The sequence below is a fragment of the Suricata suricatta genome, chromosome 4, assembly GCF_006229205.1.
Source record: "Suricata suricatta isolate VVHF042 chromosome 4, meerkat_22Aug2017_6uvM2_HiC, whole genome shotgun sequence".
Classification (NCBI taxonomy): domain Eukaryota; kingdom Metazoa; phylum Chordata; class Mammalia; order Carnivora; family Herpestidae; genus Suricata; species Suricata suricatta.
Window position 1 is genome coordinate 92,702,330 of NC_043703.1, and position 21,362 is coordinate 92,723,691.

Sequence of the window (21,362 nt, forward strand, 5' to 3'; positions counted from 1 at the left end):
CTTTTAGATTATTTCCTACTAATGGGAGGTGGACAATAAACACTTAACAAACGAGAAAGGCAGTGTGGGTCCCGTAAGGAATTGGAGAAAGATAAAATCATGTAGTTGATGTGGTCTAGATGTGTGGGTGCTTTAACTGGGGAGGCCTGGGAAGAACTCTGAAGGGTCAGCATTTGGGTGAAGTCCTGAAGGATATGAAACAGTCTGCTCCACCAGAACCTACTGAATAAATTTGAACTTCATTTTACCTGAAATCATATTGGTATTTCTGAGATACAGAAATTGCTGCAGAATCCAAAACTGATTGTGAATTGTGCCTGCCAAACAATGTGTTGCATTATTCCTAATTGATGACTTGAGGACTGAGGTTGGGACAAGCAAGCATTAGTGGTTTAGAATATTAAAATATTTCCCACTGAATTCTAAACATTCAGACCCAGTAATGTTTTCACCCAGGCAGTGATATTAACTGGTTCACATATTCATATAACATTTTCGGGATCTAAATGCAGTGAGGCCTTGGAAAGACTGGTATGCGTTTTAGAAAATGATTGATTTCCAAAAATAGTTATTACTGATATTTTTGTCACATTATCATTCAGGAGGAGATTGGTCTATTTTTTACTTTAGAAACCAGGGCTTTTTATTTAAAGCTTGAGTGTGGAGTTTGAAGATTTTTTTTTTTTAATAACTGACTTCCAATGGAAAGAAAGCGGCTTCTGGGACAGCCACGTGAGTGCACAGTTGGTTTTACAAGGTATTTAGATTTCCCACTATGTATTTTAGAGACTCCCCTGTTTTTGCCTAGATTTGTCTTTTTAAGTCAGAGTCTCAGGGCTGAGGAGGAGAGCCCCCTGAGGACCATGGGAATGCAGGTGAGTCGTTAGAAGTTTGCACTGCCGGATGCCCAATCCATCTTGCACTAAGTGGCTATACCTAAGCAAGAAGAGTTTTGCCCCCATGTAGCATCAAGTCTGGCTGAGGAGCCAAAATATACAGAAATGAAAGAGTCTGGAAACAATAGCTTAAAAAAATCAGGATATTTGGATCAGGCCTTGCTTCGTGATGGAGCTCACGGCACAGTGTCTGTAAAACCCTGAAGTTAGCCGGGCACATTAAGTGAAAGAGTACAGTGACTTCAGAGTTTGAGATCAGTCATTTGCCAATGGTTCTTTTCTGTAAGAGCGCATGGCTGTCTTTGCCTTAGGATACTGCAGGGGTATTTCCCAGGATAGAAGCAATGGGCTGTGGGGCCCATAAATGTTGGGAATTTTGACTTATAAACTACCTGAGGGATCACTCCAGCTTGATGAAAATCTCTGACGCACTCAAGTCTTTCTCGCCTCCAGGGGTTTGAGTCAGAGTTGGGGCTACTGCGCCCGGGGAGCAGTGACTTATGTGAGGGGTACACCATGCATGGCTCAGGAGACACCTCTGAGATAAATCTTCAGTCGTTCATGGTGCACGAGAGAAGCCAGCTCACGGCTCTTCTAGGGAAGCTGTCCTTTCCCCCCTGAAATTTGCAACAATTAGAATATGGGTGCACGAATAGATAGTTCCTTGAACAAGCATTTACCAAGGCCTGCCGGATGCCCAATCCATCTTGCACTAAGTGGCTATACCTAAGAAGAGTTTTGCCCCCATGTAGCATCAAGTCTGGCGGAGGAGCCAAAATATACAGAAATGAAAGAGTCTGGAAACAATAGCTTTAAAAAATCAGGATATTTGGATCAGTGTCCTCAAGGCAAGTGATTTGTGCAAACGGTTGGTGCTGATTGAAAGATCAGATAAACAAGGAGGTGATCACTGTGGACTGGACAGGTCTGAGGTCAGGGAGCCTTCTTGGAGCACATGGAGCTTGGGGAGGCCTGGACAGAGGGCCATGACTGAACAGGTCTGGAAGTGAGGCTGGAAAAGACTTCAGAAGAACCCCAGACCCAAGTAAGGAGTTAGAAATACTAACTCTGGAGTTAGTTGTGTTGAGAAACAGTCATCTGTTTCTAATATCTGAAGTGTTATCTATAGGGTTGAGAGGTATTCAGTGGGGGCACTGGAGGCCGGTGGGCTCTGGTCAAATAAGCGTGGATAGTGCTAGAATAAGCAACTGAGAGCTTCCTTACTGCAAGACTCCTTAAGCCTTTTATATGCTGACATTCACAGTGCCTTTCCCAGATGGGCATATATAACATGCAGTTTCCTTCTTCTCTGACCGCAGAACCACATCTTTTCTCCAGGAGGTTCCTGCAGGAATAGAGTTCCAAAGAGCGTAACTGAATTGGGGAAATGTTAGCCTAAATGATTTTACTTCTATGTGTTTTTTTTAGTGCAAGTCACTAGCAATAAAGTCCCGTTTTCGGTGGTCTGGAAGCCCAGGGGGACTGACTGGAAGGAATTTAGAGGGACTTCATTTAAAAAGCCAGCCAATAAGTGGTCCTTCAAGGGTGCCCCACCTGGAGTGAAATACCATCTTAGTTCAGAAATTATTGCCCAGGATATGAATAGACACATAACACAGGCTCTACAAAATATATTGGTTTTTCATTGCTATTATGCTCTTGCTTTTCTTAAAATATGGGGAAGGATTCCACATCCCCAGCATGGCCTTGCTGTAGGGACAGACCCTCGGTCACAGCAGCTGGGGCTGTACGTGAAGGTGAGCTGGCACAGGGGGGCTGCCAGATAAGATACAGGATGCCCAGGTACATTTGAACTTCAGAGTAACTCTGCATAATTCTTTGGTATAACTGTGTCCCCAATACTGCATGGGACATAACTGCCCACAAAAGTGATTCACTGTTATCTGAAGCTGAAATTTAACAAGGCATCTGGTATTTTAATTTTCTAAATCTGGCCCCTTGTCCAAGATGCTCAGGGAACCTAGCCACTCGACATGTATTCCACGTTCCTCAGAGCCTGGGCCCTCCCTCCTAGGAGATGCATGACTACAGCCTCAGGCCGCCCTGCTCTCACACCCCCTTCTCCTGGGCTGGGGAGGTTTATATGTGAGAGGTCATAGCCTTTATTTGGCTCATACACTTTTACAAACAAACAAATGTCAGATACAAAAGTTATTACCCCCAAAAGCACAGATCTGAAAATGTAAAAAGCTTATAGTTTCATAGGAAGAAGCCAGTTGTGTCTGAATCTGGAAGTCTTGAAATCAAAAGAACTGTAAATGGAGGTTGGCCGGGGAGGGTTCTCCTTGGTCGGAATACACAGACTCTGGTGTCCCTTTCCCTGCCGAGGAGTGGAGAATCTCCCTTTCATGTTCAGTGACAGGATGGTGGTGACTAAAAGGTCAGGCCTTATCGGTGGCCTCTGCCCAGGGATATCAGGAGGAGAAAGAATCAAACCAGTCTCTTTGTGGGAAAGGTATCCCCATGACCTGCTGGGTGGCTGGACTGCCCACCACAGCTACCCTCCTCTTCCTGATGACTCACCCCCGCCCCCTCCTCTCTGCCCCAGGAGCCCATGGTTCCCCAGTTGTGCATGCGACATGCTCCTGATGGCAGGGACTTAGGAAGAGTTGGGGTCACAGCTCCTGTGCAGTGAACGGGTGTTGGTGGCCCTGAGTGAGGAGTCAGGGGACACTGGGAAGCTGGGCTATGGGGGCCATATGTGAGGGTCGGGGCATGGAGCTTCTGATCATTGTACAGACATGAATAGGGACTGTAAGTCACCTCTGTGGGCATTGTGACACACTGGTGGCACCAAATTTAATCACACCACTGGTGCTTGCTGTATCCTATGGCAACAGCAGCTCCTTGTTAATTCAGGAAATGTGAGGACAGGCAATGGGACAGGCCACTTCATATGAGCTTGGGGGAAAACCCTGGGTTTTGAGCCTTCTTGATTTGTGAGCAAGGCCCAGGACCCTCTTTGCTTGTTCTCCAACATCCCTGCTGCCCCACACCACCACCCATTTTGAAATTTGATGGTGGAAGGAAAGGGGAGCTCCAAAAACAGTTTATTCCAGAGGGCAAGCTGAATCCTAAATAATGAGTCCGTTAGATTCCACAATCAATATCCAGCTTCTAAACATGATGTATATTGATGAGCTGATTGCTAGGAGACTAGTACTGAGGGAATTGGAATCCATTTTACTGGGGCCAAATTGGTTGTTGATGGGTCATAGTAGACTGTGACTTCACAATCAGCTAAAGACATCCCGAAGTCTAGTAAAACACAGCTCCCGCACCCCGGAGCCCTTATGTGCTTTCCTGAAAGCCTGGCATCATGGCTCTGTGGGCTCTTCCTAAAGGACAGAGGGGCTGGCTGGGGCCCCAGCCGAAGCCTCTGCAGGGGCTGGGGTGAACAGGAGCCCAACAGGGAGGGTGGAGACGGCGGGGGGGGGGGGGGGGTCGGGGGGGGTAAAGCCTTGCAACTGTGAATTGAAGGCAGGATGTGTATTGAAGGGCTCCTGGGGACTGACTCTTGCCCCTTGCAGTCCAGAAGCACAGGTCCTTCCCTAAATTGCTTCCCGAGCTCTGTTCTCAGGATCCTAAGCTAGGTGAGACATGGCTCCTACACCTAGAAGCCGTTTCCTTTAAGGCCTTTATTCCAAGAGTCTCAGTGTGGAGAGGGAGGGCAGTTTGTGCACACCATGATGTGTGTGTCTGAGTGTGAGTGTGCATGTGCAGCGGGGAGTTGGGAGGAGGGCAGCCTTCAGTGAAGCCTCCTCCTCCCACCTGCATGTTCCACATCTGGAGCATGATGTGCTTTCTGGTAGTACATTGGAATCTCCTATGGATTCTCCTAATTAGCTGGGCCATGGGTCGTTGAAGAGTCTCGGCCCCTGGACTTTCCCCTACCCACCGGGGCCAACGCTGGGTGCCGCGATGCTGAGTCTGAGTCTCACCTGGCTCACGGGGTACAGGCAGCCCTGCCTGGGCCAGGACTGCAGGGCCAGGTCACTGCCAGCGTTTACAGAGCAGGTTTCTGGAGGCAGGAAGTTGAAGGTAATTAGGCTAATTAAACCCCCAGAGCTTGCCAGCTGCAAAATTGCTCTGAGAGACTCTGAAGATTTAAAACCGTGCATTTACTAAAACAAAGCCCAAACGCCCACAGTTAAACCAAGGTGAGCCCTTTCTGCCTGTGGGGGCTACGCATGGCTTGGTTTAACTCAGGTGGGAAGGAGGTATGTGTTTTCCCTGAATGTCTTTCACCTGCTTCTGAACACAGGCCTGGCTGGTGTGGATCTCGGGGTCACCCGTCGATCTCACCCTCTGCTGGAAAGTGGGGGCGGGCAGCCACTGGGAAAAGTGGGAGAGGGGTGATGTGCTTCACCACACGTCCGTCCCTTGATTAAGGAGCAGCAGGAGCAGAGGCTGTGATGTGGTCCCTCTGGGTGTCAGTATTCCAGGAGCTTCCAAGACGCCTGGCTGAGTTTGTAAGCCCAGTGGGGAGGCCCCAGGCCAGCACTGACGGAAACTCCTGTTGGAGACTGTCCCACCCTCCCCTCGGCTGGGGCAGGGTTTTGCAGGGTGTCTGCCTGTGGCGCCATCTCCTGCGGCCCCTCACTGGCCCTGTGCGGGGAAGCCTCCTTGGTCAGCTCCAGAACAAGCCAGGGAGGCGTGAGTGTGGTAAGAGATCGAGGAAAGGAGTCCAAAGGGGGCATGATGGACTGTAGACGTGATTGGATCAGCGATGGAGGAGAACGCCCGAGAGAGAAGAAAGTCAAGGCTTACCTATTACAGAGCATCAGACTGGGAGTAACAGGGCTTGAAGTGGACTGGGAGTTGGCAAAGGGAGAAATTAATCAGTCCCCTGATGAGCAGCTTTCAGGAGTCAGAGGCAAGACCAATTGGACACTGAGGAAACATTTGAATGCACCAGATTGTACTTGGGCTCAGAGGTCAGGAATGTCTTTGGGGCCACTCTGTTTTCTGAAGAGCTGCTGGGGGGCACTCTCCTGCTGGGTTTGTCCGTGACGAGGGGGTAGCCAAGGATGGAACACATTTCTCTGAGGGCTTCCTGGTGGAGGTGGATGAAGAAGGTGTGGCCAACCCCTATCATGCATCTTGGGTTTTCCCCCAGCCTGAAAGCCAGTCCAGACAACCCTGCCTATTGTGTAGGCTGTCAAGGTGGGCCTTCTCTCCGAGCGCCCGCAGGACAAAGACCTGGAGCTCTGCCTGGAGTCCCAGCACCCCTCTGCCACTTTCCACAGGGGTGACCATGAGCAAACTCCTTGACTCTGTGTCTCCGGGTCTCATCCCAAACCGGGCCCTGCGGTGCAAACTCGAGTCAGCACAGGTAAGGTGCTGAGAGCCGCGCCTGCCGCCTACGTTAATGAATAAAACACCGTGTCCAGAACTATCTCTCCTGTTCGTCCTAGTTTTCACGTCCTGTAATTCTGTTTCATCTTCTAGAAACCTCTAAGTGGGAGGGATTTTTCTCCCCATTTTGGAGATGGGGAAAGCACAAGGAGACTTTAGGGACCTTGCCAGAGTGCCCGTGACTGGTTAATGGATGGGCAGGGTAGGATCCGAGAAGCCGGAGCCCTCGACCATACCACCTTCTGAGAGGAAGGAATTGCATCCGAGTCTCTCCACGTTCCCTGTGTCTCAGTCTCGTCATCGGCTGTAGAGGACTACTTCCCGGGCCGGGATGAAGACAAACTAACAGATGACAAAATAAGCCCTCAGCGCCTGGAGGAAGTAAGTGTGGAGGAGGCAGCCAGGCCCCTGGTGGGGGAGGGGGCAGCGCACAGGCCAGGCACTGCACAGCCTGAAGAGGGCACCGACCCGCAGTCCAGGCTTAAAGGCCCAGCGTGCAGCCTGCTCCCAAGTGCTAAGGAAGTGTGCCTGGAAGTGACCACTCCAGCCTCTCAAGTTCTTTGGACAGAGGCCTAGTGAACTGGAAAGGCGAATTTCCCACAGCACTGAAGAGGCCGAGGTCACCGGTTGTCCCTGGGTGGAGAGGAAGAGAAAGCTGATCTGGCTGATCCAGAACTCATCAGGATCAAGGCAGGTGTCCTGACCCCGTCCCTGCCCCCTTGGGTACTAGAGCAGTGCTTCTCAGACTTGAGCTGCACCGGGGTTGGGAGTGGGCTGGGGTGCCCAGGCATGGAGTTACAATGCAGGTTCTGATTCAGCGGGTCCGGGCACAGCCCCAGGTTTCTCCCCAGCTCCCAGTCTCTTTCATGCACTGTTGGGAGACCTGGTCCGAGGGGTGAGGGTGTGGAGGACGCTGGGGTGTGGGCCAGATGTCTCTTCCCATCAGCGTGCACTGCTTCTGTTTCCCTTGTGCACGGCCTTTATTTTCCTTTGCAGGCTCACAGGTTTCTCAACACCAGCCGGATGGGACCAACACTCGGGCTAATGAGGTCCCACTGGGGCAAAGTGGAAGACCTCTCTGAGAGAGCATTGCCCTCCTTTCCCTAGAGGGAAGGGTTACCCTGCAGGGCTGGTGTGGCCCTGGAGAGAGGGGAACAGGCTCTCTGCGGGGCTGTGAGATCCGTACCTCCTGCTCCTTCCTCCGAGCCCTGCAGTCATCTGTTCAGGCAGCTTTCTACTTAGCACTCTGATTTCTGTGCCCAATTGATTGGCCACACTTTATGCCACAGAAAAATGCATGACTGAGCTTTGACCTTGAAGCCAGCCAGCCAGCCAGCCATGCAGGCTTCTGTCTTTCACTGTCTCTTTGAACTCTGAAAGAGGTTGGGGAGGAAAAGCAGCCACTTGACGAAAATAACGTCATTAGTAATGCAACCTCTTTGCATTAAATCCTGCATTTATTAATAATATGATAATAGCGCTCTTTTCCATTTGTGGATTATATTCTATTTTACAAAGCGCTTCCATCACCATTATCTTATTTGATACTCAAACGGCCATTATGAGATGAAAGATTATCATTTTCAGGAAACTGAGGCTCAGATTGGTTTATGAGCCTGCCAGGATCACAGGGCGCTGGGAGACAGAACTGGGATGTGGGTGCATATTCCTATGGAGTGGAATTAGTTGAACCTGTTGCTGACCCCCTGGGTCATCGTGCGCCCCAGTCCAGGCATTGCGATGCCAGACCAGAGATGACACTCACAGTGTGGCCCTCCTGCAGCTGGGCATTGGGAATTCCTGAAATGACAGTGGCCACATTGTTGCTTAAGTGCATAGCTGAGAAGGCTCTGAAGTTTTAAAAAATGTTTAAAAAAAAGCAGGTAAAGCGAACAAAATCAGCAAAAACCCGGCCATCGAGAAATAAGCTAGAAAACGTGTTTTAAGTTATTCCGTTGCTCTCTCACTTTCTCTCAGACTCGCATGCGTGCACACAGTCCTTGCCTGGTTTTCCTAGCATGGTTGACATTCCTCAGTGAAGCATTTAGAAAAGCCCGGCAGGAGGTCATTTGTGTGATGTGTGTTGGACTCCTTCCTGGAAAGTTCCTCCAGGTCACCATACCTTTCTTTTGCCTTCAGGCAGGCATTTCAAGCCACTGGCCACGACAAGGTGGGACTGACAGTGGCCAGCCACAATTGAATTTGCCCCAAACCTTCTTTAGGCTCCTATTTCACATGCTGCTTCCGGTTGCCATGGAGACCGTCTACTGCCTTCTCCCTCAAATAGAGCTGGAATCACACTTGTGCGGATGTGCAAGGTGGAAGTGACAGAGCAGCATTTCTGTGAGCGGCCCCTTCCTGTAAACTCGCCCCTAGCGAGTGCCCAGGAATGTGCGAGCAGGGCCCTGAAACTCACCCTACAGGGTACTTAACGGCAAAACAAAACACCTGAGAACAATCCCTTCCAAGCTCCTTTTGTAGTTAATGATTCCAGGAAAGTAACTGCTAAATTGCTGTGTAAAAAAAAAAAAATGTCACCAAGCACAAGGAAAGCCTCACCATAAAATGATCTCTGAAGGCCACTGTCACTGGGACCCAGTTCTTCTGGAGTCCCTACAGCTGCATGCAGGTAGGGTAACTGGGAAATGAGAGGAGGTGGTGGCGGGGAGTCTAGAGAATACTCAAACAGGGATCCCCCTCAGAAAGGATTGGCCATCCAGAGGGAAGACTGTCATGTACCCATTATCCAGCACTGCATCGGGGGTCCAGCTGTGCCGTGGAAAGGAAACTGGGATGGGAGTGCCTCTCCCAGAGGCAGGCTGGTGGATCAGACTGTAATTCTTCCACTCATGAGCTCAGGGCCTTTGGGTGGCTTGTTGGTATCTCAGCACCTTGATTTCTCGGTCCACTGGCTAAGAACGCCCAGTGAAACGGTGCCCATTGAAGAGCCTAGTATGGTGTCTTGCATCTAGCAGGCCCTCCCTGAACACTACTCGTTTCATCCTTCCTTCCCACCTATCAGAGGCTGGTAGAGCAGTGGCAGAAGGGGAGGAAGGGTGCAGGGGTGGGGGACAACCCAGCCGAGGGTGGGAGAGTGGGGTGTGGAGGGGTAAGAGCTGCAGACATGGACAGGGAGCAGGGATGCGTGCTGAATTCCACACTGCAGGGCAGCCGGGTCTGAGGCATGGAGGCCCATGGCGAGTGTGCGCTTCGGGGAGCTTGTCCAGAGTCCTGGCCATGTGCAAAGGGCATGGAAAGTAGGGCAGGAGGTGATGCCGATCACAGAGAAGGTGACTGTTTTCCACATCAGCTGCACTGATTGCTGGAGGTGGCCCACAGCAGTGCACTGTTGCTCAAACCCAACCAAAGGCCTGGGTGTTCCGCATTTGCCCAAGAGACGTAGACCTTTGGCATCGTCAGCCTAAAGCAGTTTTCCTTACAAATTTTCTCTGATAGGAATCCAGGGAAAATGCTTCTCAGTCAACATTAGGAAGTGATGTGTTCTTTAAAAAAAAAAAAAAAAAAGCAAACAAAAAAACTGTCTTTTTTGCTGTTAGCACCCTCCCAAGCCCCACTGCTACTCAGCCCTCCCCAACATTTCACACACACACACAAACAACAACAACAAAGAACCCCAAAACACAAAAAACTGAAATCACTGAGGAAACCAGAGTAAATCGTGCCTGCACTGGGCTAGGCGAGGAGTGTGCTGGTGGCCCAGAGCATGGGGGTCCCTGGGGATAATGGGTCACCAAATCCCAAAAGTGACTGGAAGCAGCTGTGACTCCATTTCCGGCAAGCCTGTGCTCCTGGGCTGTGTATGGTTTCATTTCCCCTAAACCCTGGAGACCAAATGAGAAATTGATTTTAAGGAGTATTCTTTGCGAGCCCTACCCAAAGGCAGAGGGTGGATTGATCAGATGACCACTCAGCGCCTCTGTGCATTTTCTGAGCCTTTAGGAACCCGGTCTGTTAATGGTGTCTGGCTTCAAGGACTGGAGGCAGTGTGGCGCAGCAGTCACGGGCAGGCATGCTGACAAGGAAACTAGAGGAAAAATAGGGAATGGTTTGCTGGGGAGCCGGGAGAGCATTGCCTAAATCTGTTGGTACCTCAATTTAAGGAAGAACCCCAAGAGTGGCTTCTCACTAGTGGGATGTATTGGTCATAGCGACGAGGAAAATACCAGGGGTGAGAGCAGGTGTTTTTCCCAAACGCACTCCGAATCCCACTGGATCCTTACAACAGTCTGAAAGGCAGGCGGGGAAGGTGTCACCCCGCGTGATGGATGAGACGCGGGGTACTTGTTCTGCCTAAAGCCATGAGGCTGGACTGTGACAGATGGAGGCCCCATGGTCCGTGCCTCCCCAGCTGCAGGTCGGTGGCCCTGCCCTCTGAGTGTGCTCCAGGTGCAAGGAAGGTCAGAGAGGAAGTCACACACAGCTGTCACCCCCCCCCCCGCGTCTGCTCTGCCTTCAGTTAAGGGAGGAGGGCACTTTGTAGGGCCCTGACTGCAGAGGGTTGAGACTCCGAGCCCCAGCCGTTGTCAGAGAAGAAGACGCCTGACAGCCCCTGGCAGGGGCGATACTTCAGGAAAGAGCCTCCCTGGGGACATTTGAGAGGCAGGCTTTGCAGGTGGCCTGGAGTTGGAGTGGCCTCAGAGACCCATCTTAGAAGCTTATCTTGCCAGAAAATACCACTGGAGCAGCCAGGACCCAGTCTTGGCCCCTGGCTTCAGCAAGGTGGAAGCTTCTAATACAGAATAGATTTCAGAGGAAAAGCTTTAGAAAGAGTGTGACGTGCAAGGTTTGGACATGACGACACTGACTTAGCTCAGGGGTCGGGAAAGGGGCCTCCTGTGTGTTTGTAGTGTGCTGCCTGGGGGCACCAGCTTAGTCCCCTTACCCCATCAGAGCCCAGGGTGACCATCCTGAAGAAGTTCAAGCCCACACCGCACTGGGCCACTCGAGACAGTGCAGTAATGGTGATGTTGCTGTAGTGTATGGAATTGGCACTCAGGAGCCACTTAATGAGGGAGTTAGACAAGTGCCTCATGATATGTGTGCTCTCTAACCCCTGGATTTATGGAGAAGACAGAGCCTGTGTTCGTTTTGTGTAAAGAGAGGTCACGTTCAGACACGAAGAGGAGCACTGGGTTCTGGTGTTCGTTGGATTAGGTGATCTCATCTGAGAGCCGCGTGAAGTGTGAGGCTCGGTCAAATCTCTCCAGCCCACTTTTAGGATTGGGGGTGGAAAGACCTACTGCAGCATCAGTAGACCAGGTTTTTGTCTACGTGTCTATCTGCTCAGGTCACTCTAATACATTGAGCACAGCCCTGGACTTCTGGGGCCGTATCCTGCCATCTACCCAGTATGTAGTCAGGGAGAGGAGCCAGGTGTATAAACAGGCGTGTTATTGTGCAATACAGTGCGTACGGCTCATCCGTGATAATTCCGGGAGTATAGTGATGATGTCACCAGCCAAAACCTGAGTGTTTATTCCTCACGTCCTAGAAAAACAAGGATCCTCACCTCTTACCCTTTTTTTTTTTAAATTTTGAGGTTTTATTTGTGACCTACAAACTTAATGGAACCTAGTACTTTTCTTCCTAGGTAGAAACCTTAAAAAAGTCAAGAGCCATGAGTGGATGCAGTTTTCTCTGCATGCGTAGCAAAGTGTAATTCACAGGCTGATTTCTGAAATAACTTATTGGTGACTTAAATTAGAAGTATAGGTACAGTATAAGTGCTCTGAGGACATTAGGGAGTTTTACTACATAACTGTTACGGGATAATAAATCAGTATGTGAAGTCAAGAAGTACCAATACAGGCCGGGTGTAGGGTAAATGCCACAGCCCCTCAGCTAGGGTTGGCAGGTCCAGGGACTGAATGTGGGCACACAAGAGGAAGTGGCAAATTCGTTTGGTGGTGTGAAGTTGGAGGTGTCTTGAGGACACAGGCTGGTGGCTCTCTGGGTCTGGAGCTTAGAGGAGTGTTCCATGCTGTCGATCTAGATTTGGGAATTGCCAACATTTGGAGAATCCCAGTGCCAGATGGTCAAGGAAGTGTGTGTAGAAGAATCTGACGAAAAGCAAGAGCTTAAGGAAGCCCCAGATGCTTAGACAGGGAGACGAAAAAGCAGCTCCAGAGGAGGAGGGCTGACCGGAGGAGCATAAGGAAAACGGGGAGGTGGGGGCTGATCCCCAAACCAAGGAGCCTTTTGGCACAAAGAGGTAGCTAGTTCCCAGCGTTTGTGAGGGATCGAGAGGAGAGCTGGGCAGCAGCACCTGCTGGAACCGGTGTCCTGGGCGAGAGTCGTCTCAAGGGGAAGTGGAAGGCCAAGGCCAGGTGTGTGGAAGGGACTAGGAAGGGCCGATGAGGAAGTGGGAAATCACAGGCAGAGCCCACCTTCAGGACTGTACAGGGAGGAGAAAGTCTGGGTGAGAACTTTTAATATCTACCCCCTGCCCAAAGGTAGGGATTGTTTTCTGTAGAGAAGAGACCAAGCTTAGAGAGGTGAAATACTTGGTCTCTTTCTACATTACTATTACAAACAGAAACACTGCCCTCACCCCATCAATACATTTTCCAAAGGTACTGCAAACAGAGAGTGGCCAAGTAGGGATTCAAATCCCGATATGCCTGGCTCCGAAGTCTGGGACCTTGCTACTCAAAGTAACTCAGTAACTCCCAGCAGTGTGAGTGTCACCTGGGGCCTGATGAGACATGCAGATTCTCAGGCCCTGCCCCAGACGTACTCAGAATCTCCCGAACGAGGGTCAGGGGAGATACATGCTCTGTGCTTCTCATGTACCATGTGTTAGGAATCCAGGGATCCGGTAAGAAGGACCCGAACTATGGCCTAAAGGAGAAATGGGGTGAAAGGCATGCCTTTTCCATCTCTGAGCAGCTTTGAGAAGCTGCATGTGCTCAGGTGGCCTTGAAGAGCTCTCTTTACCAGGAAGGGTGTGCGCTGGCCACCAAGCCGTGGGACCCGGGCCACGTTGGCCACCTTCACCATAGGCTGATGGAGTGCCCTGGGTTCTGGGTGAGTTTTCCTCCATTTTTAATTAACAGCCATTTTCTTCAGATAATATTTCAGATGTAAAGGAAGAAAACACCCTTTCCATTGCTAGCCTAATTGAGCTGTATGGATTAGCCTGACCTTTACTGCCTCCTCAAAGCTCTCCCAGGGAAGAGAACTCTTGTGCATGAGGTTTGTTCAGATGTTTTGCTTCCAAAAGATTCAGTAACTGCCTACCTATGAGGTTTTATATATATGTAATAGCTGCCACCTCTTTGAATGCTTTTTTTTTAATGCTTTATTTTTGAGAGAGAGAGAAAGAGTACAAGTGGGGGAGGGGCAGAGAGAGAGGGAGACACAGAATCCGAAGCAGGCTCCAGGCTCTGAGCTGTCAGCACAGAGCCCGATGTGGGGCTCCAACCCACAAACTGCGAGATCATGACCTGAGCCAAAGCCGGACCTTTAACTGACTGAGCCACCCAGGCGCCCCTGAATATTTGTGTTTTGAATGAGCATTTCTTCAGGGTTCTGCCTGAATCTTCTTATCTATACCTAAAGCAACTAAACCATATGCAAAATGCCAAGAGAATCTGACATCATGGTTCCTTTTTGTCTATGGGCACTCTCTCTCTTTCTCAGCTTTACTATTTCCTGGGTCCTTGATGGTTATGGAGTTTAGTATTTTCCAAAGCAACCCATCGTTGGTTGTGAAGTGAATTTAGTGAGTTTCTATGAATTTAAAAAAATATATACATATATGCACATATATATATATACACACATCACACACACAAAATTGAAAATATTAAAGTGCATCATAGCAGTAGGAGCAACAATTGTTCTGTGAAACTTCTCTTCCAGTTATATAAATATGTGTGTATCTCGTTTCTGTGCCAAAAATATTTTTCCATACTGTGAGGTCACGGTCAGAAAGCATGAGACCCACAGACCCTTTTGATTGGCTCCCTATTTATAGAATCCTTGAAATCAGAGAATTTTTTTTAATTACCCTATTTCCAGGCTGATTTCCACCCATTGTTTTCAGTAATCAGTGTTCAAAAGCATTCCCAGAGAATCCAACCATCAACGATGTTTAAGATCTGCTGGTCTAGGGGCACCTGGGTGGCTCAGTCGGTTGAGTGTCCGACTTGCCTCTATAATCTCATAGCTGGTGGGTTCAAGCCCCGCATCGGGCTCTGCACTGACCACTCAGAGCCTGGAGCTTGCTTCAGATTCTGTGTCTCCCTCTCTCTCTTTCCCCTTTTCCTGCTCATGCTCTGTCTCTCAAAAAACAAATGAACATAAAAATTTTTTTTTTTTAAGATTTGCTGGTCTGGTTCAAACTTGTACCCAAAAGAGGATTCCCTTTTATATTATTTTTGGCAAGTGGTAACCAAGGCGCTGGGTGCCACCAGGTATGTGCAGGATTAGCCTCATTTGTGAGCCACTTCCCCACAGATCGGCGTGTGTTCCAGCCTCGTGGGATTTGCCTTCTTGTTAGAAACTTGTCCTGGGGGCTGATCCAAACATGGCTCGCCTAAAGCTTTCACTTTGGCAGGCTTTGGTCAGTCCCCTGGAGCTCTATAGAGTGAATCTGTCATGTCCTTGACAAGGACAGTCCTACAAAGAAGCGGGTTTTGTTTTCTCTGAAGCTTTCCTTTTGTGGAGTTAAGCAGTTCAGGGTATTATGGGAGCAAGAGTCTTCGTGAGCCTACCTTAGCATCTCTGAACCTTTTGAACTTCTTTGAACGTTTGTCAAAAAGAGAGCACACTTCACTGAAAACGGTGCAAACAATATTCAGGCGAGGGCTTTTGCTTCCATCAGGGCTGGTGATGTGACCCTGGGCGAGTCGTCTCTTCTCTGGGCCTTGGTTTCCTTGTATGTAAAGTGGGGCCACCTGGCTGAGTGAGCCATTTTACAACATTCTAGTTTGGGCGTTAACTAGGAGGGGGGTATATGACTCTCAACAGCAATATTATTCTCACATTCGTGGTAAAGCCGATGAGCCGTAATCAGACTAGGAATTTGTTAAGAGTCCACAGAGTCTTTCATTGATGGCAAATTATTCAAGTGTTGCTTTTATTGGCTTCACAAACATAGGAATGAATGAATACCACACATAGCTCTCCCGGAGTACGCAGCCCTTGGGGATTACACATGGAAGCCCAATAGAGAACCCTTTATTGGGCGTCCTTCCTCAGATTTCTATTTTCCCTTATTATTAGTCACTGAAAATAAGTATCTTTTTGGTAGGATTTAACATACTGTGTAAATTCAGACCGAAGAGATTTCTTTTAATGTTTATTTATTCTTAGAGAGAATCCCACATAGGCTCTGGCTGTCAGCACCCAGCCTAACATGGAGCTCAATCCCACAGCTGTGAGATCATGACCAGAGCTGAAATCAAGAGTCAGATGCTTAACTGACTGAGCCACCCATGTGCCCCCAGACTGAAGAGATTTTTGGTTGTTCCCTACACGTGAAGTTTTGTGTAAAATCATTTCAAACAGTGGAGGAGTAGGGCGTGCTATTCTTTTAAGCCAATGAGAGTCTTTATTTTTTAAGAAATAAATAGATGGTTTGGTTTTTTTTTTGAAGTGTTTAGCCTGCCCATCCGTTACCAGCATCTAAACACATCTTCAAGATCCATGCTATGAATTTATAAAAAGAAAGGTTATAAATATTAATGGGATTGAGAATTGGCTGTTCCATAGGGGTATTCAGAATTCACTAAAGCTCCAGGGAACCCTGAAGAACTCAGCCCCTTATCGTTAGAGATTAGTTCCCCAGGGGCCTTTCTAAGAGCAAGCATTTCCTACCTGAGGAGTGAACAAAAGGGCAAACAAAAACAAAAAGGGCACCATAGCCTCCTAGAGATGGACATAGATATTCAGGCCTCCTCAAAGTGGTCCCAAACCCACACCATCTTTTCCGCATTCACTGGTTAGCTCAGCCGAGGGATGGTGTTGGTGGTGCCATGTCTCGGCCTTGTCTGGGTGTCACTCGGCCCTATGTGCTCTTGGTCTCAAAGGGGAGGTCACAAGAGATGTGGCTGAGCTGAACAAACCAGGGAGAACCTGCTCCCTCCCCCCACCCCCACCATGGAGACCTCCGCAGCATCTGTATCCTCTTAGAATTGTCATCAGTCAGAAAAGGTAGGACCATGTTCCGAATCAGTCTAAAGGCGCTTGCCCTTTACTGTGAAAAGAAGGTAGAACTTGGAGAGTTTGGGGTGGTTCTAGGGCTGACGTGAGGAAAGACTGGCAGGTTACTTTTCCTTGAACGTTTTCTAGGACGTAGTGTTTTTATTTTAGGAGAGAGTCGTGGGTTTTTTCTATCTGCACTGGGGAAATTTCTTATGTGACAGAGACATGTCTGCAGCAATAGAATTTTATGTGGGCGATTTCCACATCCTCTCACACTAAGTACTTGTTTCACCAAACAGAGAAATCTTCAATGGTCTGGTCTCTCTTGGCTGTACTCTCACAAGAGCGCACTGTCCCGACGCGGTAAAGCCCCACCGTGGTGTCTTGTTATTCATCAGCTCACTTAATATTGCACACAAAACCTTGCCTGCTCTCTGTGGGAGGGGCAGGTGGGCACTTCCTCCCTGACCTGTGAGGGAGGAGGCTTGTAAGGAGGGCTCCAGCTTCACTTCTCTGTCTGCTCTCTGATAGGGCTTCACTCTAATTTTTTTTCAAAATCATAACTCCTGTATTTTTAGTGAAGCTCTGATCATTGTTCCAAACATGTGGTACCAGCAACATGCATTTGAGATTGAACTTCTGTTATTCAGCTTCCATTGTGCAAGGGCTGTGGAGGACAGCATGACCCAAACCTAGAGGCATCTGGACTTGTTAAAGAGCTAAGGCAGAAGTAGGTCTTATGTGAAGGCCTGTGTGTATAAATGCATACTTAAATGGTGACCATAAAAGGCTACAGGGGATGAAGGACCAGAAAAAGGTTCAGACAATAAATGGAATTACAGGAGGCAAAATCACCATAGAAATCATTTTTAGGTTTCTATATTTCCTTTAAAACCAGATGACTCAAATTCAGCCCAAATCCCTGAAGCATCCATGGTTGTGTATAGTAAACCAATCTGCCTGCCAGCTGGAAAGGGGAGGCACATACAGGACTTATTTTTCACGGGCCAGGTTTATTGCCGGCTCGAGGCCTGGTGGGGGTTGGGGGAGGGGGACTGGCCAAGGCTGACAGTGGGGTGAGGCTCACAGGAGCCTGTCGGAGGTGGGGGGGGCAATGCAAAGCCTCTGAGCCTGAGTCCCACAGGCCTGTCTGCGATTTGCAGAAGCCCGGAGGACAGACAGACAGGTTGGGAGGCCTCACAGCTCTTTCCAGGGCCCACCTTATGTTACCCTTCCCGTCAAACAGCCCTGGTCTTCAAGGAGCTTCCTTTTCAGATAGGAGTACAGGGAGGGCAGAACTGAAATGCTAAACAAGGCAAGATCTGTGACAGGAATGCATCCATAGCCACCCTGGGAGGAAATACCTCCCAACCCTACAGCTTCTGTGTTTGGAGAGTAGAGGTTTTGAATAGCTTTTCTTCCACACCTGTTTAATTGGGCAGATTTTTCTTCAATAATCTTGAATAGAGTTTATGATGGAAATAAAACGGTTGCTATTAAAGAGATGTCACAGGTAGATGAAAACGAATATCCAAGGGAGTGGTAGGGACAGGCAGTGATGGCAGTAGCAGGGAGGGCGGAGGGGGTCGTTGTGGGCCAGAGCCCAGGGGAAGGTGTCTGTGGGCTGGGCTGGAGAAGGGGGGTTGGGGCTGCTAATGGGTCAGAGGGAGGAGAGCATAAGCTACTGCAGGGGCCTGGAGACGCTCACTGGGAAGAGCTGGCAGGATGTGGCAGCAGCGAGGGGTCGGACAGCCACCAAGAGAGTGTGTCAGGACAGGCCCCAAGCCAGCCAGTTCTGGCTTGATAAGGCTTATGTAAATCAAGGTGGCTATACAGAGACAGCTGGTTTCACTTCAGTTTAATTGAAAACAGGAGCACGTCAGGGCCGGGAGGGGAGGAAGGGAGGAGGTGGGTGAACCACGGGGGAGGCCTGGCCGGAGCTGGCCGGGGTGACGCAGCACAGAGAGCCCGTCATGGGAGCGGAAGCAGAAGCAGGCAGACACTTGTCAGCCAGGTGTGGGCAGGCCACACAGGGTCCTCCAGCCCTGGCTTGGCCTCCGAGACCCTCTTCCTTTCCAACGCACGTGATCTCCAAAGTACTTGGTGAGGGAGGCGGCAAGAAAGCCCGTGTGTGTGAAGGTGTTTGCCTTCTACCCTCCATCCTCGCTCGGTCTGCTGTCTTTCCGCTGAAGTGTGTGTGTTTATGCCGCGTTTTGGTCTAAGTTTGGGGACACTCCTCTGGGAGAGGGCCCGTGCCCATCTTCTGTACCTCTTTTCCATGGTAAGCCAGTCTCCTGGTGTGCTCAGTGCTGTTTGGCCCCCACTTTAGAGAATGCTAAGAAACATGGGGGGTGGAAGGCTACCAGGAGACCAAGGCCATGGAAACGCTGAGGAAGGCAGCCCGACAGATTGCTTTTAGGGACTGCCTTTTTCTTTTTTTAAATCCAGGCTGTTGGGTGGGGGCTGGAGAAAGAGCACGGTAAACAACTGTGGACATGTGTCCCAGCACACGTGGGGTCGGTTCTGATAAACTGAAGCAGAAGGAAAGAAGCATAAGAGCCTCTCCAAAAGAGAGGACTCTGTGGGGGCAGGGGGGGTGCTCACTGGTGGGGAGAGGGCGCCCGTGTCCAACAGGGATGGCAGGGATTCCAGTGGGGGAAGGACACTGGCAGCGGAGGGGACTCAGAAGCAAGACCTGGCTTGTCTCCCCCCAAATGTGCCACTCTTCCGGTAACCTCAGGCTGGCCAGAGGATCTCCTCACGCTTTATTTCCACAGGCCTATATGGTGGCCCAGCCACGGCAGTCCACCCCTGTCCACCCTGTTTTTGAAGGAGAGAAGGAGACACAGCATGTGAGTACCGGAGGGTCAGAGGGAAAGGGAGACACAGAATTCGAAACAGGCTCGAGGCTCTGAGTTGTCAGCACAGAGCCTGACATGGGCCTCGAACTCACAAACGGTGAGATCAGACCTGAGCTGAAGTTGGACCCTTAACCGACTGAGCCACCCAGGCACCCCCACTCTGTTTTCTTAATCTCCTGCAGCCCCAAGCCTGGGGGAGTGAGAGCCAATAGCCTCACTGGGAGATAAGGACACAGCTTTGCTCTTGGCTGTTCAGGCAGGGCCGGGACCATCTCACAGCCAAGCTTCTCTTTGGCAAGAGAAAAACTTTGTTCCTAAGGTCTCATGGAGGAAGTAAAGCAACCTTAGCTTGAGGGTAAAACTTTAGAAGGCGAAGGAGTGTACACTAAGGCTTCAGCTTTAGGCTCTCTAACTGGCCACAGGATAATTAATCAAATATGAGAATGTAAATGGTGCAGCTGCTTTGGAAACCGTCTATCAGTCCCTCCAGTGTGAATAAACAGACTTACCCCAACCCAGCAATTCCACTTCTAGGTGTGTTCCCAAGAGTAATGAAAACCTATGTCCAATCAAAACTTGTAATGTCTTAGTGGCATTAATCACAATAGTCAAAGAGCAGAGACAACGCAGATGTCCATGAGCTGTTGAATGGATAAATAAGGTATGGAATATTCATACAAGGGAATATTACTGAGCCATAGAAAGGAATGAAGTATGGATACATGGTACAGTGTGAATAAACCTTGAAAATACTGTCTAAGTAAAAGAAACCAGACACAGAAGACCTTGTGTTAGAAGATTCCATTTGTGTGAAATGTCCAGAGAAGGGAAATCGGTAGACAGGAAGTACATTAGTGGTTGACTAGGCTGGGGACGGGGGATTGGAGAGTTATGAGGGTGACGGTTTAAGAGGCTTCTCTTTGAGGTGAAAAAAGTGCTTTAAAATGGACTGTGGGTGATGGTCGTACAAGTCTGTACATGTTGAATTGTATAGTTTAAAAAGGTGAAATTATACTATGTGACGTTGTCTTTAAAAAAGATCAACGCAACAATTGTCCCCTCCTCCCCCACCCCCCATGCGCGGGCCTGTGGTTAAGCATTTCTAACAAGCAGCCGGGCACTCAGCCCATTCCTGCTAAACTGAGCTGTAGAAATGAGACACACACTCTGTAAGACAGACGTGGGTCAGGGAAAGTCTGCAGATGACCCTGGCCCTAAAACATTGACCTAAAAATATATCACAGAGAAGAAGTAAAATGATTAGGCAGAGGTCTTCAGTGAACCAAAGATACTGAAGACTATGGTCCAAATACAGCTGTGTGTCTGTTGGGGGAAGGGGGGTGGTGAAGAGAGACTGTATCTTATACGGCAGTGACCTCCATAGACTCCCCACAGTTTTTGTAACAGGAGATGTACTGTGTGGGGTTGGAACTGCTGAAATTCCTGTGTCCTCTGAGAGAAACTGGCTGGGGGTGGTAGAAAATAAAGATGAATAAAGTGCAACTGTATAAAAAGAGTTAATGGGGTCCTCTTAAAAGATGGGGCAAATTGGTGATTGTTGGCCTTAATGAGGCACTTCTGTTCCAGACGCCGTTTTGTATGTCTTAGTGTATTAACTCCTCACGACAAGCCAATGAGTTATTCGCTATTATTGTCCCCACTTTCTAGTTTAGGAAACTCAAGTAGTTGGGTCACTTGCCTAAAGTCATGCAGGTGGCAAGCGGCAGAGCTGGGATAAATTGACAAGGTGCTCCCGGTGGCCAGAGTCCCTGGCCTGCCATCTCTGGCCGTGAGGAGGTTCCTCCAGTTACCTGTACGTGCTGAGCAAACGCTATCATTTCCCACACGGGCCATCCTGTAGCAAAGGTGCAGTTGTGTGACTGCCCTGGGCCGTAGCCTTTCTGCACGACCTCGGAAGGCGCATCTAGTGTTGTCTTCATTTTGGTATCTCCTCCTGGCGTGATGCCTGCTGGCTTATAGAAAGGTATAATAAATGAAGGTGGTTAACTGATTTCTAGATTGGTTTTTAAATTTGTCAGAAGTGGAGATAAAATTA

At 49.3% G+C, this 21,362-nt stretch overlaps 1 protein-coding gene across 6 annotated transcripts in view; it reads left to right on the top strand.

The window, feature by feature from the left end:
- Nucleotides 1-21,362, top strand: part of PRKCE (protein kinase C epsilon) — a 495,693-nt gene that overhangs the window by 235,333 nt on the left and 238,998 nt on the right. The gene's annotated exons all lie outside the window — the stretch shown is intronic.